General features: G+C 38.3%; 1 protein-coding gene across 1 annotated transcript in view; it reads right to left on the reverse strand.

The window, feature by feature from the left end:
• AGTR1 (angiotensin II receptor type 1) overlaps positions 1-21,805 on the reverse strand; it is a 44,900-nt gene extending 23,095 nt beyond the window's left edge. The window contains exons 1-2 of the mRNA XM_004278198.4: positions 21,503-21,805; positions 12,210-12,294 (exon numbers count right to left, since the gene is read on the reverse strand). The gene's annotated coding sequence lies outside the window, so the exon portion shown is untranslated. The remainder of the gene's footprint in view (positions 1-12,209; positions 12,295-21,502) is intronic.
• Between the last annotated feature and the right edge of the window lie 712 nt (positions 21,806-22,517).

Genomic DNA, 22,517 nt, shown 5'->3' on the forward strand with positions numbered 1-22,517 from the left:
TCTTCTGCCATATTAAAATTCCAACTTACTAAAGTAGTAACGTTAAGTGAAAAAATAATAAAATCTATGGCTTTTTTTTAATTACATGTTTATTTAGGCCAAACCAGTATGAGGCGGCTAGATTAATTACTTTTATACTGTTAAGTACTATACATAGTTAATTATTTCATCTAAGTCGTGTCTGAGCCAGATCTGTGAATTACTGTTCATGCAGGGCAATGATGATAATTTATGTACTCCCTCCATGCTACAGCCTGTTAATATACTATTTTTGATTGAAACTGGATGTTAAAAGTTTGTAGGAGGCTTTTCAAGACTACCCCATGACATAAGTTCTAAAATTATGGATTTCAAAATTAAGCTTGATAACATGCCATGATAGGAACTTATTTGGATGATGGATTTTGTCTGAGAAATGTTTTTCCCATATTTTACTCTGATCTGTTGACTCTTAAGGGTTTCAGCTCGTGCTTTTTATTCTGCCTGATTTTACGATGTGGATGTTACCTTGGGCCCTTGGTAGTTTTTCAGCATGCACAAATCCGATCTCAGGCACTCTCCCAGTATGGCTAATCAGGTATTTAATTGTGGTTACAAATGCCTAATTACTTCAAGTGCTAGAGAGGTGCTCACAACCACCATGAACTCACCAAACTAAACAGATGACACTGAATCCATTCTTAAAATGTAAGGTCAACTTTACAATACTTGAATAACAGGTTCCCAGAGATTTTTGTACATAGTCAAGTGAAAGAGAACTTTAAAAGTTGTATAAAGTCAAAAATTAAATTTTGAGATGCCATTGAAGTAAAAAAGAAGAGAAAGATGAAGAAATCAGTGAAACACAAAGTGTAATAAAAAATTAGAGATGTTAGAGCGTCTCCTCACTCCTCCCGGCTGTGGTCCTGGATGCCAGCGTCAGCATCACCTGGGAGCTTTCTAGTAAAGCCATCTCAGGCCCCATTCCACACCTACTGAGTCAGAATCTGAATGTCAACAAGATTCTCCAGGTAGTTTGTATAGCAATTCATGTTTGAGAAGCGCTGGTCTAGAGAGACATTTAATAATCACTGAAGCTTGTGCACGGATCCAATAGTTTGCACCTCATAGAGATGGAGAAACACCCCAGACACTGAGCCCCAGTCCAGTGGAGTGTGGCTGTCCCCATGGAGAGAACCTGGGAAAGGACAGGCAAGCAGTGGCTGTGTGAGATTCTCTTGCATTTTCACGGGGAGCCCTTGGAGTTTAGAGGAAGAAGAGTCTCATGGAGGCAAAACTGTGTGCCAAGGAAAATGAAATCTATTTTTACATAACGCAGATATCTGCCAGCTCCATTCATATAACAAGTGAATTGGACATTAATCTTTCAGAGGAAAACGAATACAGATCCAGACTTCTTGCTGGGACTTTGATGGGAGGGGTCCTTGCTTGTCTTGGGAGAATTGAGAGCACCTAAAAGGATGGGAAGTGCTCCATCTTCCCTTGCTGCACAGTATTACCTTTTTTTGATTTGTATGAACTATGTGAATTTTGCATTGTAATTGTAACTAGCAACAGTTTTTCCTCTTTAAAATGCAAGCACCTGGGCTTCCCTGGTGGTGCAGTGGTTTGAGAGTCCGCCTGCCAATGCAGGGGACCGGGTTTGCCCCAGTCCGGGAAGATCCCACATGCCACGGAGCGGCTGGGCCCGTGAGCCATGGCTGCTGAGCCTGCATATCCGGAGCCTGTGCTCTGCAACGGGCGAGGCCCGCGTACCGCAAAAATTCAAAAAAAAAAAAAAAAATGCAAGCACCTGCTGCACAATTTCCTCTTCTTGCAGAGGCTTTCAAACTGTTCAACCACTAGAGGTCTGTATTACCTATTTAAAAAAATCATACCCAACTGGTTGAGACTTTCAGCTCTCAATTTCAACACCTATTTCTATGTTTTAAGATTTAAAATCTTTTAAAAACATAACACCAGGGAATAAAAATCACACTTTAGGAAATGAAGGAGAAAAGCTAATAGGCACCCTTTCATTCAGAAGGGTACCAAGTCTTCCCTGCTCTGTCTAGGAGACAGTACACCTTCACACTCAGAAACCCGGAAATCAACAGCCAGTTACAAGTCCAGGGAACAAATTTATCTTCTGTAAAGTAGTTTTTCCTCCAACATATTTTAAGATCTCTGTGTTTTAACTTTAATTCTTAAAGCATATATTTTCCTATTGCAACAAAAGAAAAGTTAAAGCAGTGTAATTCGGTTTAGTTCTTAAAACACCAATCTGACTACTTTTATGAAGGTTTTTAAATAAGAATTTCTTGTTGATCCAAGATTAGACTAAAACTTAATGTTCTTTCAGGCTTAATTTATAAGGCTTTGCTGCAACTTTATAAACCAATGCATGAGCCTGGGCTTGCCTGATTAAAGCTGTAATGGTGGCGATGATTGCCCGTGGTAGCGACTGCAAGTTGCGTCTCCCACATTTTCACTGGGTTCCACGTTTGCTGGGGATTTTTCACTAGCATAGTGCATTGGGGTCTGCCTTCTGCCAGCAGCAGCAAAGGCTCTGAGCCTTCCAGAAATGGAAAAAATGAGATGTCCCATTTACTGCATACCTGATTAATAGTGATGAAACCTTTCCATAGCATTATAGAGCAGGCCTCCTAAAACACCACACACTCATATATTCACATACTTAAATGAAATTGTTGAAAATACTAGAGGTAAAAAACGGTAATTTACTGAGTATGTATTGCACCAGGGGTTTGGGATTTAGATGCTGGATTTTCATAGATTCTCATTACCCCCGAGTTGGAGTAAGTGTCTACATTTGTTGCCAGGCAAGGTGTTAAGCTAAGTGGCTCCCTTCTTTTAAAAGGCATTATTGCATAATGTTCCTGGTCTGTAACGCCTCCAGAAGCATAAGCAGGTCTAGTGTGGCTTCTCTCTCAGTCTGTCACTTTATTAAAACACAACAATTTGCAAATGTTATTTAGCAGATCAGCTGAGTTCATTTCAAAGGCTAATATTCAACAGAAGGGAAAATAACCCATCCCAATCCTTTAAAAAAGTGTTTTCTACGTGTTCTCAGGCAAACTGCCTAGTGTTTTATATAGATCTCAAAGCTAGGATTCAAGGATAATTTTAGTAATGTCTTACACCGCTTGCCTATATAATCCAAATGATCAGTTCTACAGCAGAAGGACACGAATTCACAGTGCAATAATTTGTATTGCAGGCCAGATTATTTAAAGTAGTTAAGTTTGTCATTTCCTGTTGCATTTCTGCATATGGCTGGTGGCATATGAATTAATTTTCTCACTGAAATGTGACAGAAAAATACCTGCTCTACCCAATCCTGAACATTACTTTCAGAGCTCCTGACTCTTCCACTATTATTCAAGATGATGCTAGCTTATACTTGCATCCAACATCAGTATAAACCTATAATTAAATATTAGCACAGTGTTTGCTTGTATACATATACGTAAAAAAAATGCTGCTAGTATAGCAGTTAATTGAAAAAAAGGAAGATCTCAGGCTTTGAAGAATTTGATGGATGACATCTGGGAGAGAAATGAGAACTAGGGCTTTGGAGTCAGTCCAAAATTCCAGTTCTTGCCCTGGTATTGGTTAGCAAGATGGGCCCCTTAGACTCACTGTCTGTGAAAAAATGAAGCCAATAAGAAAACCTAGCTTGCAGTTTTGTTTTGTTTTGTTTTTGTGAATTAAGAAAATGGAGATAAAGTGACTAACCCAGTGCCTGACCAACTAAGTGTCCAATTAATAGATGTTAACTATTACATTCTCTTTGTGTCTGCATTTAAAAAAATAGCAATATAATACAATGGCAATAGTCCTAGTTACTTTTTTTTTTCAGGTTTACTGAGGTATACTTTATTTTATTTATTTATTTTTCCACATAAAAACACTTTATTACCATATTAAATAACAAGTTTATTTTTTTAATCCTAGTTACTTTTAAGTGTTGTTGTGAGAAGGTGATAAGATCAAGTGTATGAAACTACCAGGCTCTGGTTGCTTCCCAAACTGGTCTCCCAAAGTTTTCACCCATGAAACTAGACTGCAAGTTGGGAGAGTTTTAAGGATGATTCACTCCTGGATTTTTTATTTTTTATTTTTTTTGAGTGAGAAGATTGTACCATTTCAATTACTTGCTCAGGTTGATGACTTAAATTTGTGACTCTACTAGATTAAGAAGATATAACATTGCCCTGAATAAGAGTCAACGAGAGACAAACTATTTTCAGGGCAGTTAAAAAAATGAAGTTTAAGAATCTGTTCAACCTCAGGGAATTTAAAGAAAAAACATGATGCTTAAAATGCTATTTTCAACCCTTTTATTACCTTATCCTTAGCGATTGACAAAAGTTTGTTTTCCCTAAAATGCTGTCTAGTATCTCCTTTCAGGAGAAAAATCTGGGGGAGAGGGATTTGAACGAAGCTGTGACTAACTAGCTTTTTATTAGGGACAGAACACTTATTAAATTACAGGCATTATTTTAACTCAACTTGTCTTCCTAATACTATTGGGTTTAGAATGAAAATTGTGGTATTTTGCAACAAGCACTGAGGAGAACAAAGACCAGCTACTGACATACAACTAAAAGATTTTACTCAGAGGAGAAGGAATAGACTTTGGCAGTTTGGCCTTTACGCAGCCATTTCCAAGGACACACTAGAGTTTCAAAAGAGATACATGCTTCCTGAAATCACAGGCCCTGGCCTGGACAGAAGTCCATGTCAATTCAAACCAACTTTCATGCTTTTGCATGAGAAAAGGAAATTTCCTCATTTAAAGTTACGTGTTGTATGTTCTCAGAATGTTCTAGTTCTTTTGCAGGGCTGATTTTATGAGATGTCAATGATAAGAGGGGTCCTGGGAAATACATTCCTGTATAAATAACTATTTGTACCATTAACTAGCCCTGGGACCTGGAATTGTACCAGAAGAAGTTCTTTTGGGGTCATATTTCAGTTTAGAGAGCCAGTCACATATTACCAGTTAAGGACTGAATCCTTTATCTTTCTGTCAACTCAGCACAGCCCCGTTTCCAGAAGCCTCCTTCTATCACCACCACTTTGGAAATCAAATCAGCATTTCTACTTCTAAGTGCATAGCTTATAACTCTCCACATGTGCAGGAGAAATGTATGAAAATGTTTTACTGTAGCATCGTGAACCAGCCACTGAGTATTGTTTTTCTAGAATAAAGGAAATTGCATTTTTTCCTCGTTCTGTTCATGATCACTTCTCATTTCTTCGGTTAGAAGTCTCTAACCGAGGCCTGAAAGGCAGCTGGCCTATTTGGGGGAAGCATGACATCACAGATGATTGTCTTTTCCTTGGCCCCATCTGCTGGAAATAGTAACTAAGTCCTTTGCCTAAGCTGGTAGGAGAGGAGCTGTCGAAAATCAAATTAGCAGGAGAGAAACTATTAGTCTTCATTTTCTTGTTTACAACCTGCAAATACAGATTGTTAAATATGCCTGTTCTCTGATTCTCATTAGGAAATCTTGAAGAATAGCAGGACAGGAAAAAGGCATGGGATTATGAGAAAACACTACCACTAAAAAATAATACAAAGTCAGAATTGTTCCTTCTCATTCAGACTATCTTACATATTTAGAGGTGGCTGAATTTGAAATTTTCCATTAAATAATTTTATTTCAGTTATATGTGGATGGATGCCACATGTACAATCCCAAATGTATCTTTTTATTTAGAATTTTCTTTTTGTTGGACTTGAAGATAAAATAATTTAAATGGAATAACCAGTATATGAAGTCATTTTGCATTCAGTGGTAGCCCCAGGAATTATTAAGTTCATCAGTGCATTTGTGTCAGGAGGCAAAGCTTTCACTAAAAATAATCTAATGGCAATGTCATGCACCACTAACTCTGTTACAGGGAGTTTTATTTTCAGGCCCAGAGACATGGGATTACAGGTCAGTGATAGGCAAAGTGTTTTGGGGGTATACCAAAGGTGCCAAACAAGTCACTTGGTTGTCCAGGAGGAACTGACATCAAATGCAGGTTTTTAGTGATTAGAGTTCTAGACGTAACCCCTGACCATGATGGCTACTGAACCAGTCATTGGGGATTGAATCATGGACCTGACTTCTTTTTAAAATCTCTTGTGTGAAAATATTTCACTATATTTCAAAGCATTTTCAATATTTAAACCATTTCAGTTTAAAAATTTCATTTGTTCCCCTCTTCTAGCATCCATTCTAAATATGTCTCTAGTCTGTCAGTTTATACCCTTCAATACTGGCTTTTTGGATACTGGCCTATTTGCTGTGCCTCGAATATGCCAGTATAGTGCTGCCTCAGGGCCTTTGCATTTGCTCTGCTCTCTCCATACAGCCATCTTCCTCCAGATGTCCACATAGTTCCTTCCTTCTTACTAAGCAGGCTTTCCCTAAACTCCCTTTACAAACGGTACCCTTGTCCCTCACTGCCTCCACATTCTATTTCCATTATTCATGCCATCCAACATATATACTTTACTTGTTTTTCTGTCTACATGCACTAGAATGTAAGTCCTATGAGGGTAGGGATTTTTGTCTGCTTTGCTCACACTTTGTCCTTAATGCTGAAAATAGTGACTGGCATGTAGGTGTCCAATAAAAATACTTATTGAGTGAATAACAGCAGAATCTGTTGCAAACTGCAGCCCTAAATAGGAATACCTTGTGTTTAATATAACTTTCATTCAGAAGACTTTTTTACTGTCATGACATTTCTTTGATCTTCTTATTTTAGAGTCAGAAGAAAGGAACTTTAGGGTTACCCCACCCCTGTTCAATAATAAACTTCTAGGTCACCATAGTTGCAAACTGAAATGCCATCAGGATTTAGGCAGTTAGATAAATGCGTGAAGTGCCATTAAGGAGTGACAAATAGTTGAGTTCCTGTGCTCTTCTACTTAAAGACATTCAGATTCGAAAAACAAATGTAAACATAGCCCTGTCAGAAGAAAACATGTCTACCTGTGGTTTCAAAGGCCCACTTTGGCTGTTAGTTTGTGGTCAGTAGGACCATGAAGACATTTTCTAAGTCATGCTGCTTTTTCTACCTCTTTCCAACTATAAACTCAGGCTTGGGTATGTGCCTAATTCCACATCAGGACAGGAATATTCAACTGATCAAATCTAATTACATTTGCTTCCCGACTAAATTGTATATCACCTTCCCCTCTTGTGAGGGAAACGGCCCCTCTTGGGTCCTTGGGAGCTGATTATTGCAAACGTAATTGATTTGCAGCATTTCATTAATAAAGTTAACTAAAACTAATTATACATATTGAATAAGAGTTTCCTGTGAAATGAATTATTCTATTTAGCTTAAGGGTTCTTTTTTTTTTTTTTTTTTTTTTGCGGTATGTGGGCCTCTCACTGTTGTGGCCTCTCCCGTTGTGGAGCACAGGCTCCGGACGCGCAGGCTCAGCAGCCATGGCTCACGGGCCCAGCCGCTCCGCGGCATGTGGGATCTTCCCAGACTGGGGCATGAACCCGTGTCCCCTGCATCGGCAGGCGGACTCTCAACCACTGTGCCACCAGGGAAGCCCCAAGGGTTCTTAATTGTTAGAATAAATTGCTGAGAAGGATTGCAGCATTACTTTCTCTTGAGATATATACACACATATATATATATGTGTCAACCAATATGGATTGATGGATGTTTACACCATAGAAACTGATAAAAGAAAAAAATTAAATATGAAGGTTAAAGATATCAAAACATACTCCTAAGAAGATAAAAATCACAAAATAGATTACACATAGATCTCTTCATTTTAAGATGTCAAATTAGATCTGTTACATTTGTCATATAAAGGAAACAAGTCAATTTTTAAATTTATTGACAGTTATTATTTTATTCATAGTAAATTTTTTCTTCGCTTAATTTGTTCATATTGTATTTCTCAATCTTTAATTCAGATGCTATGTGTCTAGTTCATTGATCTAGTTCAATCAACATTCTAGCAGAAATCCAGAGGGAGCCTATACTAACTACTTCAAATGCCCCAAACCAAGCAGATGCATTGTGGGCCAGTACTTCTCACAGGGCCATTTCCAACATTCCCTATTTGTTCAGTTGTGTATAGATAAATATGTAAAATGAAGATGAGCATTCATTAATGGTTTAGAATTGAATAAAATATGGCTGGGCCATTAGTGTTACAGAATAAACTTCTGTATCACATAAGAAGCTATGGTCATCCATGACTCAAATTTGCATTGCTTTCACACTGCCAAAGCAGGTTGGATTTCCTTCTCTGCATTGTTAAGGAAGATACTGAGTTGTTTTATCCTCCTGCTCTGTACACTGACCGCACTGGAGGGACCAAGAGGCAGCAAAATGCCCATCGTGTTCTTGTTCGTTGGCCTGGAGCATCACTGAGGAGCCAGGGTTCAGACTCTAGGTCAAAAGACAGCCTTACCCACTGCTTGGTTTTATCTACAGTGGCTTTGTTTGCTTTTTATGGTGGCCCATGCTGTGTGCAGAAGTATTTTGGCTTCGCCTGGATAAGAGGAGAAGGAAGGCTGCTCCTGATTGGATTTTGGACTTGCGGTATGACATTGCTCCTGTTGTCTCACGGATGCCCAGGGAGAGTCCAGTATTTTGTTCCAAATCTGGAAAGATGCCAAAGACCTAGTTCCAGATAACTGGTTACCTTCTGCCAGGTCTGCACTGTACTATTACATTTCTGAGATATCTTAGATCTTCCTAGAATTAAAAAAAAATGACTCCTATATATCCAAATCATCTCAAGATTCTTAAAAGGAATGACTAGCTAGTTGAAGGGAGAGGAGGACAGCACTTTTGGTACTAGTGAAAAGTTCTTCCTGCCGGCAAAACAGAACCTCTAAATTTAGAGGCTAATTCTCTGAGCTCTTTTAATTGTTAAAAGTATTAATAGTTGTATGTTGAGCATATCTAGCTATATTATTTAAACCTAGGAACAATGTTACTGTAGATAAACTGTGTGAATAATAGGTTACTTGGAGTAAACCTGTTATTCTATAAAGAAAGCTATTTTTTGGTTTATTGAAGAAAAAAAAAAAAGCTCCACAAGTGGCTAGCCTTTACTTTGCCTTTTTTTCATTGGTAAGACTCGGATTCATATTTAACAGTTCCAAACTGGGTCCAAACTTCTATTATTTATGCTTTCACTGAAAAATGATACTATTAAATCTGTAAAGGGAATATTGGCTGGATATTTATATGCCTTTTTCACAGCTAGTTATATAGCTATCTCAAATCCTTGATACTTCAGTAACTCAAAGATAAACTTGTTTTTAATTTCTTGCCTTGTGTAATGCACAACCGTTAGTCCAGGAACCAAATTTAATTGAATTACTAGGTATAAGTGACTGGAAAGTAATTGAGACTGATGTTAAATAACAGGATCGTTATTAGTGGAAAAATCGTGACTAAGAAGTTTAAGAATACACTGTAAAAGGGGGTGATTATATTAATTAAAATGATAAACAAAATATTGTTATCTGTGATACATACAATTTTGAAATCAAAATACTACACATTTCCATAAAAAAAGATAAAAAGAAATAAATGATCTAATAGTTATTTTGCTTGGCTCTCCAATTGCTGAAAAAATGTAAATCAACTTTAGTTTAAAGTCGGTATCATTGAGACACATCTATCATTGTAGGAAAAATAAAATCTTACAGAATATCAACAATAAAGAAAAAATATTGGCCTTAAAAATGATCCTACATCTTTTCTAGTTTTTTCTTACTTGGAGATGTCAATGATTCAGGTAAAAAAGCCAACAACCATGTATTAGCTCAACATAATTGTGTGTACCACTTTTCACAATTTTTAAGGAAATGAAAACCTCTAACTTTAGAAGAGTACATAAAATATTTAAATAAATATTTAAGTAAAACATTTAATTCCACATATTTTAACAGGCAAATAAATAGGAAAAAGGAAAAGGGGCTTGTGAGAACTAACTATACACCAGATAACCTACAACTGAGAAAACTGGAATTTAAAAAATATTTTAAAATTTCCAAATAAGTATAAAAGAGCACAAAACTTTCTTGCCAAGTAGCAGTGGAAGTCCACTGCATTATTAATAGTTTGTTTATGATAGTATTGTCTAATAGAACTTTCCATAGTGATAGAAATGTTCTATATCTGTGCCATTCAATACAGTAGCCACTAACTACATGTGTCTATTGAGAACTTGAAATGTGGCTAGTACAACTGAGGAACTCGGTTTTTAATTTCATTTGTTATAATTAATTTAAATAGCCACATGGGGCAAATGGTTACCAAAGATTTTAAGCTACTGAACATGTTCTTTATTCTATGTCCGCACCAGGTTTTCCCATTTTTCATAAGTAGATTTCAACCTAAATATTTTTGGTTCAATAAAACAAGCTCTGAAATGCTGTTTACACATTACTGGTTTAAATCAATAAGAGATCAAAGTTCTGTAGTTGTAAGTTGGTGAAAGTTTTAAAGTGACAATACAAAGTTCAGAAGGCCCTTGGAAAACACTTTTTGTATTTCAATATAGTGACCATGGATTGGGATGGGGCCTTGAAGATTCTTTCACAGGAAACCAAAGGCAAAGTTGCTAGTTAGTGGCAGAATTGGTATGGCATTAGTTCTTTAACAACAAAAAAAAAAGTCTTAGAATTAAGTATGTTTTGCTCATTCATTTGAACCTTAAAGTTTTGAAAAAGTTTAAAATTTTACACAATGTTTTTGTTCAGTGTTTTCTTATTTGTAAGCAAAATGTCACAGTTATTTGGAAAATTTTGCTACAAATATGGGAATGTTAATCAGAAACCGATGGGGCTTCCAAAATACAGGAGAAGAGAGGATGGTCTAAGAATCATTTCCAGTAGGAGCCCCCCATATTGCTGTCCCGATTCTTCTGCCCTAAGGCTGATGGGGTGTTACAGACAAAGAGTTCCTTCTGATCCGTACTCTTAGGATGCAAAAGAAAGCTTCCTGTCTTGGTGTCTTCCTAACTGATTCAATAGATTTTAATGTACGTTTTCCAGAGCTGGATTTTTGCTGAAAACATGCACAGCTCAGCTTCCTAGGTTTAACTACACCTCACAAAAAAACCCCTAAAGATTTCCAGTGGCAGAACTCTGTAGAATGTTACTAGTTTTGTCTCCAAGATTAAAGCAGTCCTAAATAGTTTCCTACCACCACTGTGGAGTGCCTTCCAGCAAGTGTTTCCTACTTGTCAATCAAAAAGACTAGTCGCCTCTGACATATGTAACCCACCACCTATCTTATCTACCTTCTACTCTGATAAAATGCAATCGCAACATATTCAGAATGGGACAAGCTACTCTTTTCCTTCTCCTTGGAGGAACTAGGGAGTGTCTCCCCTGTTAGTTTGGGAAGCTGAGGGCTTGTTCTTTGAGCTGAATTTACGTCAGGAGAAAAAAGTCCTGCTAGCTGGGTAAATCCAGGAGTCTTTTTATGAAAAATATCATTCAGGCCTATGTGATAGGAGTTGGACCAACAGAGCAGTCTCTAGCTGCCCTCTGAGGTTCTGAGTGTAATGGCCCACCGTGTGACTGCACAGGACTCACATCTACCAGGGGGCTAACCTGCATGGGAATTAAAGGGTACCTCTATATCCAATTTCAGAGCCCCTTTTCCTATATCTTACTGGAGTAAGGGAGACTTTTGTAAGAATAAGACTCTGAGACATTCGGGTTTTCTGAAGGTGAGCAGGTAGTTTCAAGGTTTATGGTGTTTAGACATATGCCCGCCTCTGGAAGTGAGTGCTGGGGCATCACAGAGCCCCGATTCCCCATTTGGTGGCCGATGAGAGAGCACAGTCATTTTCCTCCTGGCCCTACTAAAGCCCTACGTAGCATGGAACGCACTGCTCAGAGCAATCGCCTATGACCATGAGGAGATCCTCGCCAAGGGTTTGCACATCTCTCACATGGTTTATCATCAATACATGAATATCTTGGTAATTCTGAGACTGTTTATATTGAAAATCATATTAATATATATGTTCTTAAGCTGTATATTGGAAGGGATGGGGTAAGACTGGAACTTCATTCTTTTCTGCCACCTCTGTTTCTGTCACCTGACAATGGCATATGTGACTTTTTGTGCTACCTTCACTGTTGACACGTTAGAGAAAACTACTGACAGACACAGCATTATAGGTGTAAGACATTTACCTGGATGCAGACCTTCTGGGATGGCTTCAGTGGCTTATTCAGATAAAACCTCAGCCATTTTAGACCAATTTATCATGTATTAAATCTGGAAAGAAAAAAAAGATTAATGAGATTCACTGAATATGGTCAGATTTTAATTTTCTAATTTATAAAATAAGCATTAACACTACATCTTAAGAAAGTTTTTGAAGGTAATGAAGCCATCTGGTTGACATCAAGAACATATTCTTCCTTATATAGACTAGGGCTCTGCTGAGTGGCTGACCTGGTCCTGTTCCTGCTTAGAGTCGACATCTTCCCTCACACCCTTTTACATGAACGCTAGAGAAGGAGAAAAAGACTGTTTCTGGGTCAAAAACAGTGCAGTCTTCTAAGGCATTTCTGTAGACATAACTACTAAATATAAGAAATATCCTAATAGATTAGATTTTTACTTGTGAATTTACATTTAAACTTTGCTATGATTCTAGAGCTTATACAAGTGTTATTGTACCATAATTTTGAAAAAGAATCTTTTAAAAAGATGTTTTCAGTTTTAATCTTTCATTGCAGTAATAGATGCATGTGATATAAGTGTCAACTTACAGAAACATATAAAACAAAAGTACACGTCTCTTAACTCTGTCTCTCCAGATCCACTTCCCAGAGATACTTACTACTAATAGTTTCTTATGTACCCCTCTAGGACTTTAAAAAATGTATATATGTGCATATAAATGTGTATATCCATGTTTTTTCATTTTATACATTATATGTTCTGTGCCTTGCTTCCTTTTTTTTTAAACTTAATAATATGCTAGCAGAACTTTCTATATCAGTATACATAAATCTAACTCATTCATTTTAATAGCTATATAGTATTCCATTCATTGCACTGAAATATGATAATTTATTTAACCAGCCCCTATTATGGGCTGTAAGGTTGTTTTTTTTTTTCCAATTTCCCTTTTTGGAATTTTAAAAATAAGCCCAATGATCATATTTATACATATGCATTTTTGTACTTATATGATTATATCAGTAGAATAAGTTCCAAGTATAGTTGTTGATGCAAATTGTTTATACACTCTAAGTTTTTGAAAGATACTTACAAAATGTCCTCTATAAAGGTTACATGAATTTATGATACCAAAAATCTGGCTTGTATCAAATCTTAAATTTTTTTCTGGCTGATAAGTGAAAAGTATATGTTTGTTTTGGTTTGCATTATTTTAGTTATGAATGAGGTTGAGCTTCTTTTTGTTTTCTTATTTTTTGTAGTCATTTTTCTACTAGTTTGCCCAGTCTTGGCCTTTGCTGATTTTTCCATTGGGTTGTTCATTGTTTCTCATTTGAAAGAGCTCATGTTGAAAATGGGCATTTTACATGTAATGTGTGGCAAATAGCTTTCCCAAGTTGTTGTTTATCTTTTGACTTTGTTTATGGTGCTTTTTAATATACAAACATTTCAGTTCTTTTTTAATGTAGCCAAATTCATCAATATTTTTCATTATAGATTTGGGGACTTTTTTAAGTAGGAAATTTTTTAAAGTTAAAGAGTTATTCAAGAAGACTGTGTAGAGGTTGCTTTTTTTTTTTTTAAACAACAATGTACACCAGCTTTACTATCACATTGTGATAACAGGAGATATAGGAGAATTTTGGCATTAGAAGTATCTATTTTTATCCCAATTTTTTGGTGATTTTGTTGTTATAGCAAAGATTTTCCCATTAGATGATCCTTCCTATAAAATACCACTCTGGTGTAAAATCTGTGGATTCTTGTAAGGCTCTAGTGTACCTTAGGGACAAAAAGAAAACAGAGACAGGGCTGACTTGCCAGTATCATTCTCCAGAGGGTTAACAGTAGCGTCTACAATCTGAAATCTAGAGTGAGTTGGAAGGAAAGGAAAAGAAATTCCAAGATAAACAGCAAGTATAATAGAGGTTCATTATAGGAAATTTTGAAAGCCCATGCAAAAAAAAAGGGGGAAAGAAAAAAGTCACCTTTGATCTTAGCCTTGATCTTAATAATCCTCAAAAGCATTTAAGATTTGTTATATATCCTTCCTAGTATTTTTTATCTGTTCCGCAAATATGCAGGCATTTAAAAAATATATCAGTGATTTACTCACAAATCAGTGCTAATATAACTGAACTATTTTCATTAGAATACCAGTGACCCAAGTAAGACCTTAATGGCACCTTGACAAGAATCTATCAAACACATACACACACACAGGCTCTCACTCGATTTATGTTTTATATGTTGCTATATTTACTTGTGATTATCTTTCCTTGTCACTAAATGTTTTAAAACATATTTATATAAAAATATATAATGACTATATAATGTTTCATCATATGGCTTAATGTAATGGGAATTTAAAAGAGTAGCTTTGTATTTCTCTCAAAAATCCATTCTGTTAACCCAGTAGATCAAACACTAGGACACATTCAGGAAATCATTACGTAGGAATCACATCAGATTCTTTTCCATTCCTGATAAAGTGGCAGTAATTAACTGTGTGAAGGTTAAGTGCTGGAAGACATCATGGTACAGTGTGTTTTATGTGACATGACATCATTTGAATGGAAAGAGAATTAGATTATTAAAGCTGGGTTAATGGACCATTCTTGTTCTAGCGGCATCCCACATAATTCAGAAGCATGTAAGATGCATTTGAATTGTATAACAAGAAGAGTTTGGGTCAAAAAGTGAGGAAAAGCGTGTGTGATAATAAAATTGTAAACGAATGAAGTTTACTAGAAGAAATGCTGTGAGATTTTTTTTTTTTCAATTTATTTAGGAAAAAACCTGGTGCAGATTATATTCAGCCACAGTCACAGATATTTGGGGTTAGTGAGACAAGCGGGACTCTAAAGGGTCATAAGAGAATCACTAGGACGTTATCATTTATTAGCACTAAGAAACTCTGCCTGCTAACATGCAGGATGTCTCCTGGGCACGAGTTCCCTTGCTCCTTGGCTTTACGGCACCGCTGGGTTGATTTCGCCCTCAGCCGTAACTTACAAGGGAGACGCTGTACTGTTAGCACTGCCGGAAGTTCTAGATCTAAGCAGCAGCTGGTGAAATTCTGTCTGCTAAGCATGTCCCTTTATCACGGAGAAAATCATGGCTGCTCAGTCCCGTTGACACACCTCTCCTCTCAAACATGATCACAGGGAGCCCAGACTCACCTCAATCTTTTTTTTTTTTTTTTTTTTTTTTGTGGTACGCGGGCCTCTCACTGTTGTGGCCTCTCCCGTTGTGGAGCACAGGCTCCGGACGCCCAGGCTCAGCGGCCACGGCTCACGGGCCCAGCCGCTCTGCGGCATGTGGGATCTTCCCCGACCGGGGCACGAACCCGTGTCCCCTGCATCGGCAGGCGGACTCTCAACCACTGCGCCACCAGGGAAGCCCATCACCTCAATCTTTTGACCATCATCAGTGAGGCCCTGTCAAAGCAACAGACGTTTGACCAGATCCAACTGACAACTCTCAATCTATATGCATTGGGAGAAATCTTTCGGAGACTAAATCATCTGGGGAGTCGTTGGCTTAAAATAAGTCACCCTTGTTTGCAGACTGACTGATTAGTAACTATATTCAGCTAAAGTTTTGTAAACTATGCCTATAGGTAAATAAGTGTTTATATTAAAAGCTGAAAGAGTGATATATAATTTGAGTTGGAAAGATGAACAGTTTATATATGTAGGAAATGGCTTAATTCAAGTACTTTTAAAAAAAAAGTTCATCAGAACACAAAACGGTAAGAAAAAAAGTAAATTTCAGGTAAGTTATGGGAAAATAGAGATATCAAACCTTAAGTTTTAAATAATGGGCTGTCATAGTTTTCATATTTTTTTCCCAACTAAAGAAGGAATTTCTAGAATTCTTCATTATTGCAGTTAAAGGTAAGATGACAGGCAAATGTTAACCAAAATGGAGGACATCTTGTTTTTTGCTATGAGGGAAACAGAACTTGATTTCCAGTTATAACTTTAAATAAATTATCAAATAATTAATTGGCCTTCAAAAGCAGGCAGCCTAGTGTAGAGCAGACAGTGTGGGTGGTGGCTCAGAGCACAGTAATCAACATTTGTGTTTAAATCTTGACTCTACCAGTTACCACATCTGGGTAAGCTACTTATCTCATTACTCAGTATCCCAATCTATAAGATGGGGATAAGGCAGTGACTATTATATAGGGATGTTGTGAGGATTAAATAAAACACAGTATTTAAAGGCTGAATATTGTTTGGCACATTGTATGTGCTCAATAAATGTTAGCTTTATTAAATTTGTTTATTAAAAAGCCAAGGAAAGAACCTCTAGGTAATCATTCTGAACAAGCCAGAGGTACTGTCCACTTGTACTTCTCTAGCTTTAATGTGCATTTGAATCACGTGGGGATCTTGTTAAAATGCAGATTCTAATTCAGTGAGTCTGGGTGGGGTCTGAAAGTGTGCATTTCTGATAAGCTTCCAGGTGATGCCCATGATGCTAGTCTCTGGACCTGGACACTTGAGGTAATTATGGAAGATTGGTTCTAATTTGTAATAGATGTGGTGGTTCTCAATAGGGGGAAATGGGGAAAGGAGGAAAAAGGGAAGTGTAGACAATATGTACAGATTTAAAATGCTCCCCAGGTGATTGTCATATGCTTGCCTTACCTGCTCTCTAAAGCCTGAAGAACCACTGATTTGATATTTCAACCTTTTATTCTTTTTCATTTCTCCTTTTCATACTCTTTTCTCTACCTTGCCCTTGCCATTACAGCTTTAGACTAAAAAAATGGTATTAATACTTAGTTCCTCAATTAGTAAGACTAAAGCATCAATTTTAAGTCATTTTATTGTGTGGAATAGGAAGTGGTTTCTCTCTAACATTTCTCTTCTACAATATAGGGATCTGAAAATGTATTTTATGTTTTCCATAGCTTTAGCCAAAAACAAACAGGCAAGAAAGTGACTTGCGGAGCATTTAGTAAGAGAATACAAGGATGCAATTGGGTGTGGTGCATACAATCAAAGGAGTTATAACCCCATGGGGAAAGGAAAGTTGTAGTGGTTATTATGGAAGTAGCTAGAATCAAGCAATGTAACCACATTAGACATTCCACCTAGTCTGAAAGGTAGGAGGGAGGAGGGTTGTTTCTAAATGGCTTCCCACCCCAGCGGCATTGAGATGATTAGAGAGACCCATATCTAAATATGTACTTAGCTTGACCAACATCTCTCTAGGGCAAAGACCATTTTTATACTTTGGTGTGTCCTCAGGGCCTAATATCACTCAGATCCATTGAATTCCCTCTAAGTATCTTCTACTACTGTTGATATATTTCGTAGGTATAATTCTTCATTTTCCAAGGTAGATAAGAGGAGCTCTGATTCATATAAAATGGGAAATAGCCAAAGAAAACTTAGAGGGGAAATTAGCAATCATTAACTCTCTTTAAAAGTGCAGAACCAAATGTGTATTCTCTACTATTCTTAGTCTGAAGTTCACTAGTCAAAGTACTTTAATTCATTGATCTAAATGAGATTTTAACATCATTTGAAGAACAAAGCAGCGTGTATGTATATAAAATGAACAAGAAATCCCATAAAAGTTGACCCAAACTGAATGATTATTAATTCTATGATTTTAAGTTTTAAGGACACCTAGAATTGGGACTTGGAATGTGAAGGCACAATGAGATTATGAAAAATAAAGCATGTCTATTTCTTACCCATTTTTCCAACTTGTGTTAGAAAAGTAATTAAATATGAGATTGGCAACACAATTTAAAATATTTTTGAGTATGGGAAGAAAAATCAAACCATAATGGGCAGATTCTAGACACTTACTTCTACTTAAGACATTTAGATGATACACCTATTTAGGAACCAGACAAACAAAAATAAACTCTTCTAAATTGAGCTATAAAAATAATGTATCAATAGTATAAAGCAGCTGTACGGCATTTACAGTATATAGTGCATTCTTCGTTAGTAAAATATTTTGAAAGAAATTTTGGTTTTCATATTCAAGGGAATTTTTTTCCCTCTGTGATCATCTACTATCAAGAGAAAGAATCAAAATCAGATAGAAAAACTTTCAATGTTAATACAACCACAGTTAAGATTCACTTATCATTTTTATGATTGTTATAGATATATATTTCATTTTCTAATCGTCAAATTTGTCATTAACTACCAACGAACAAAACATCTGGCAAATTTATAGCTCTTTAGATAATTTATTTGCTGTGATTTATTTTAGATGTATTTTAGAGCTTTAATAGGATAATGGTAGTCATTTGCCAAATCATTTGAATAGTACCTTAAATCCCTATAGATACTCCTAGATTTAAGATGGCTTTGTGTATTAAGCCACTGAAAAGTTGAGTCTTAGTAGCTAAAATTCATATCATGATGAAGAATAGAAAATGTAAAGTGATAGCTAAATTAAGGCTGGAAATGGAACAAAATTTACTTTTGCTTATGGGAGCTTTAGTATACTGTTTTAATAAACACTTACATGAAGAGAAACACATGTAATCCAATGACTTCAGGCAATTTTGAAAGAGAAAGCTTATAAGCATTTTGAAGAAAATAATAGTACTTTCCAGTGGTGATGAGTTGGAAAGCTGATTTTTCCAATTTGCTAGATAACATGGGAGAAGAGTGTTCCTAACCCAGCCTTGGACACTTTGTCATATTTTGTTGCTCTGGCTCTATATTTGTTTATTGCCACAGGCTGTCTTCAAGACAGCTTTTTAATTTTCACAACACTTGGATTTACATCAAACTTCTAAATAAATTTCTTAATTTGCTAGCCCACTAGGGAGAATCTCTGGCATTGCTCAGTCATGACTGAGCAGGAAAAGGACCAAGTAAACTAGCGAGCTTGGGGCTGAAGACCAGGAGCCTGTGGCAGGCAGCGAAAACATCTAAGTGCTATGGGACTTGATCTTGGTCCCTGTAACAAACTTGAGAGCAAAATACAGCAACTATCAGCTGCATGAAAAGGACAGTGTGACAGCACAGATAAAACTATGGGAGACGTGCACCACACATTTCAACTGTGAGTTTCAAACTCCTTCTCAGCTAAGTATTTTACCTGGGCTTTGGGTAAGGAGCAGATTAAATTTTCTTTCATTATTTTCCCTCTAGCATAGGGCAAGCAATTAGTCATAGTAACAACAACAACAGTTATAAACAGCAGCAGCAGCAGCAGCAAAATCACCCCAAATTATATACAGGTGTACCCACACAGTTCTTACCCAAAGTAGGAAAAGAAAAAACGAAGAAGTAAGAAACCTGAACAATTCACAAAGTCACAATTTGAACACTGAAGCAGGGCGAGAGAGTGATAGGAGAGATTGAAGCTCAGAGCTCGTGGGATGCAGAGCGTTGCCAAAGCAACAGTGACTGAAAGACACTTTATAAAACTCAAGGAAGACAAGTCTTCCTTTGGCATCAGTGGAAGAAAACCAGTTTTCTTCCGAGCTGGATGATGGAGCAGTTTATTCAGTTTAAGATCAAAGAAGAACCGAGCTAGAAATCAAGGCCTCATGATGGGCACAAAGAACAATGAAGTCAGGGGGAAAAAAGGGAGAAAAAGAGTAGATAACAGACTTGACACTAACAATCATGAAACTTTAACAAATGTTGAGATCTAGCAACTTGGGGCCACTCCCTGAGCCTTAAGCCAGGTTGTAGGAATTGCCAACTCTAATTTGGGGGATGGACACTTGGACCTAATGACTTTCCAGACAATTTACCAGGAGAGCTATTTAGACAGTTTTGAGGACCACAGACATGGACTATAAAAGGGTAATTATTTTAGGCTTTTATTTTTTTTAAGCAATAACTAGGAAACAAAAGGAATCAAGGAATTTTATCACTGGAGCGAAACTTATAGGCGGGGGCTTGAGGTTCAGAGTTGTGAAATAACTCTAACAGCACATGGCCAGTTAAGTGGGAGTGTCCATTCCCAGCTCTCTGTGCTTCCCTGCTCCTGCACTGTCTTCCAAAAGGGTGGTGGACTCCACCACAGCCTGAGGAAAGATTATCCACACGGTGGGGCCTTTAGAGCTAGGGAAACACTGCAGGGGACAAGGGAAACAGACAGTTTCCTTTTTTGAGAAGACTTATAAAGGTGTTAGTGCTTATGCTAAGGAGAATAAACCGTGGAGACCCAGGATCCTTGGGTGGTAACTACCAAGAGAATCATGTTGGGGATGAGGCACCTTTAAGAGGAGATATAAGTTGCTCAAAAAAGTTATAAAACAGAGAAGCAGGGTGCCAGATTTCCTCCCTGCCTCATTGTTACTTTCTCCTCCAGGAATGACACTGGGAGTAAACGCAGCAGGTCGAAAATGTGATCCCAGCGGAAAGTGAGCACCCAAACGTTCACCAGGAAGAGAGGGCTCCAGAGGGCCACTAGTGAGTGTTTGATTCTTAATGAAGCCATCAGCAAATAAAGATTAGGTACAGAGGCCCCAGATGGGTTCAATAGCCAGGTCTCTAATGGGCGCCCGAAGTCAGGGCAGGAGATGCTTCTGGAGACGAAGCATCTGGCACTTTGGAGAGATTGGGCTGGATATTTAAGAGAATTGGAGAATGGGGTGCTAGGTAGAGAGGTGGATGAAGGGAAGGGGCCAGCAAGACGTTCTGTTCAGTCTTGGAAGCAGAAGAGCTTCTCCTAGAATCCCCCTCAGTTACAAACGTGCCCTGGCCAAAGCTGTGGGGATTGGGGTGTGGAGAAGCCCCGGGTTTTCCCCTCCCCAATTAATTCGATGTGGGCACGGCATCCTGTGCCAAGGACCCACCGATATGGTTTGCAGAGAGGGGTATGGGGGAGGTGAGCTGTGTTGGTGCGAGGCCTGGGAAGGCAGGGGACTGACGCTCAACTTCACTTTTAGAAGTGGCACAACTTTTAAATGGACGCCCCGCGGAGTCATACACTCAGGTCACATTTAAAAGACAAGAGTTAGCTAAAAGCGTGGGGAAGAAAGTTTACTTGGCTGCATCCCATTTCTGCAGATTCCTTGCTTGTACTCGATAGAGTTGTGTCAAATCGGAATGAAATTTCTGGGGCATGCGGCAAACAAGCTCAAATTGTTTCTTCCCAACTCAGACGCCCCTCCTCTGATTTGGGGAAGGGCCTCCAGCTCGGGGTGGGCGCCGGTTGGAACTAAGCTCGCTCTCGCCTTCGTCCCCGGGAGCCTCCCGGCACAGCGCCCGCAGTTCACACCTCGGCAGGAAACTGACTACCCTCGCCCCCAGCCCCCAAGCCTGGCAGGGCAGTCCGCGCCACTCACCGCCACTCGGGACGCTGCGCCCACGTCCGGCCGAGCTGGTGGCGCTGGTGCGGGGTGCGCCCTCACTCTCGGGGTCCGCTCGGGTTCCTCCCCAAGGATCGCCGCCTCGGGCCGGCAGAGCTGCTAGTCTTGCGTCCGCCCAGGCGCTCAGTCGCCCACTGCCTGGGGCCCTTGGCTGACAGGCGCTGGAATCATTCACTACGAAGGCAGCTACAAATTTATAGCGAGGGGCGTTGCTGCTTCGAGGGTTCCAGGGGCGAGGCTGTGTTTTGAACTCCCTCCTCCTCCGCCCCGCCCGGGAGACCCTCTCGGCCCAACCCCCTTTCCTCTCCAGATGCTGACGGAAGCGGGATGATGCCACAGTCACCCCACTGTCACTTATTAGATCTGAGTACCAGGCCCAGAGCCCGGCATCGGGGGAAGGAGTGGAGAAATGGAAGAGAGCTGCGGTTGCAGGAGCAGCTTTTCACACCGAGATCATTCCTCTACTTTTTTTTTTTTTAAACTTGGGAAACTGCTAAGGACTAATTAGGGGACTTCTTTCTCTTCCCTGGGAGTAACTCAAACTTTGACAATACCATTGTGGATCATAGATCCATAGATTAATCTCAGGGTTGTTACAGAGTGAATGGGTGGACATTCATTTCCTCCTATCGGACATGCTATTGGAGTTACATTTTTTTTTTAAATGTAAAAATAGAAAAAGTTAAAAAACAAAGTATGACCAAATATTTAAGGAAGAATTAATATAAATTCTTCCAAAAAAACAAAGGAGGAAGTATCACTTTCCAACACACACTATGAAGCCAGTATCACCCTTATTCCAAAACCAGATGAGACGTCAGGAGAAAAGAAAACTACAAATCTTCCATATGAGTGTAGATAAAAATCCTCAGCAAAATATTAACAAATCAAATCCAGTAACATATTAAAAGGATAATACACTATGACCAAGTGAGATTTATCCAAGTAATGCAAGATTAGTTTACCAAAAATCAATTGATGTAATATACCA

The sequence above is a fragment of the Orcinus orca genome, chromosome 5 (assembly GCF_937001465.1).
Source record: "Orcinus orca chromosome 5, mOrcOrc1.1, whole genome shotgun sequence".
NCBI classification, from domain to species: Eukaryota; Metazoa; Chordata; class Mammalia; order Artiodactyla; family Delphinidae; genus Orcinus; species Orcinus orca.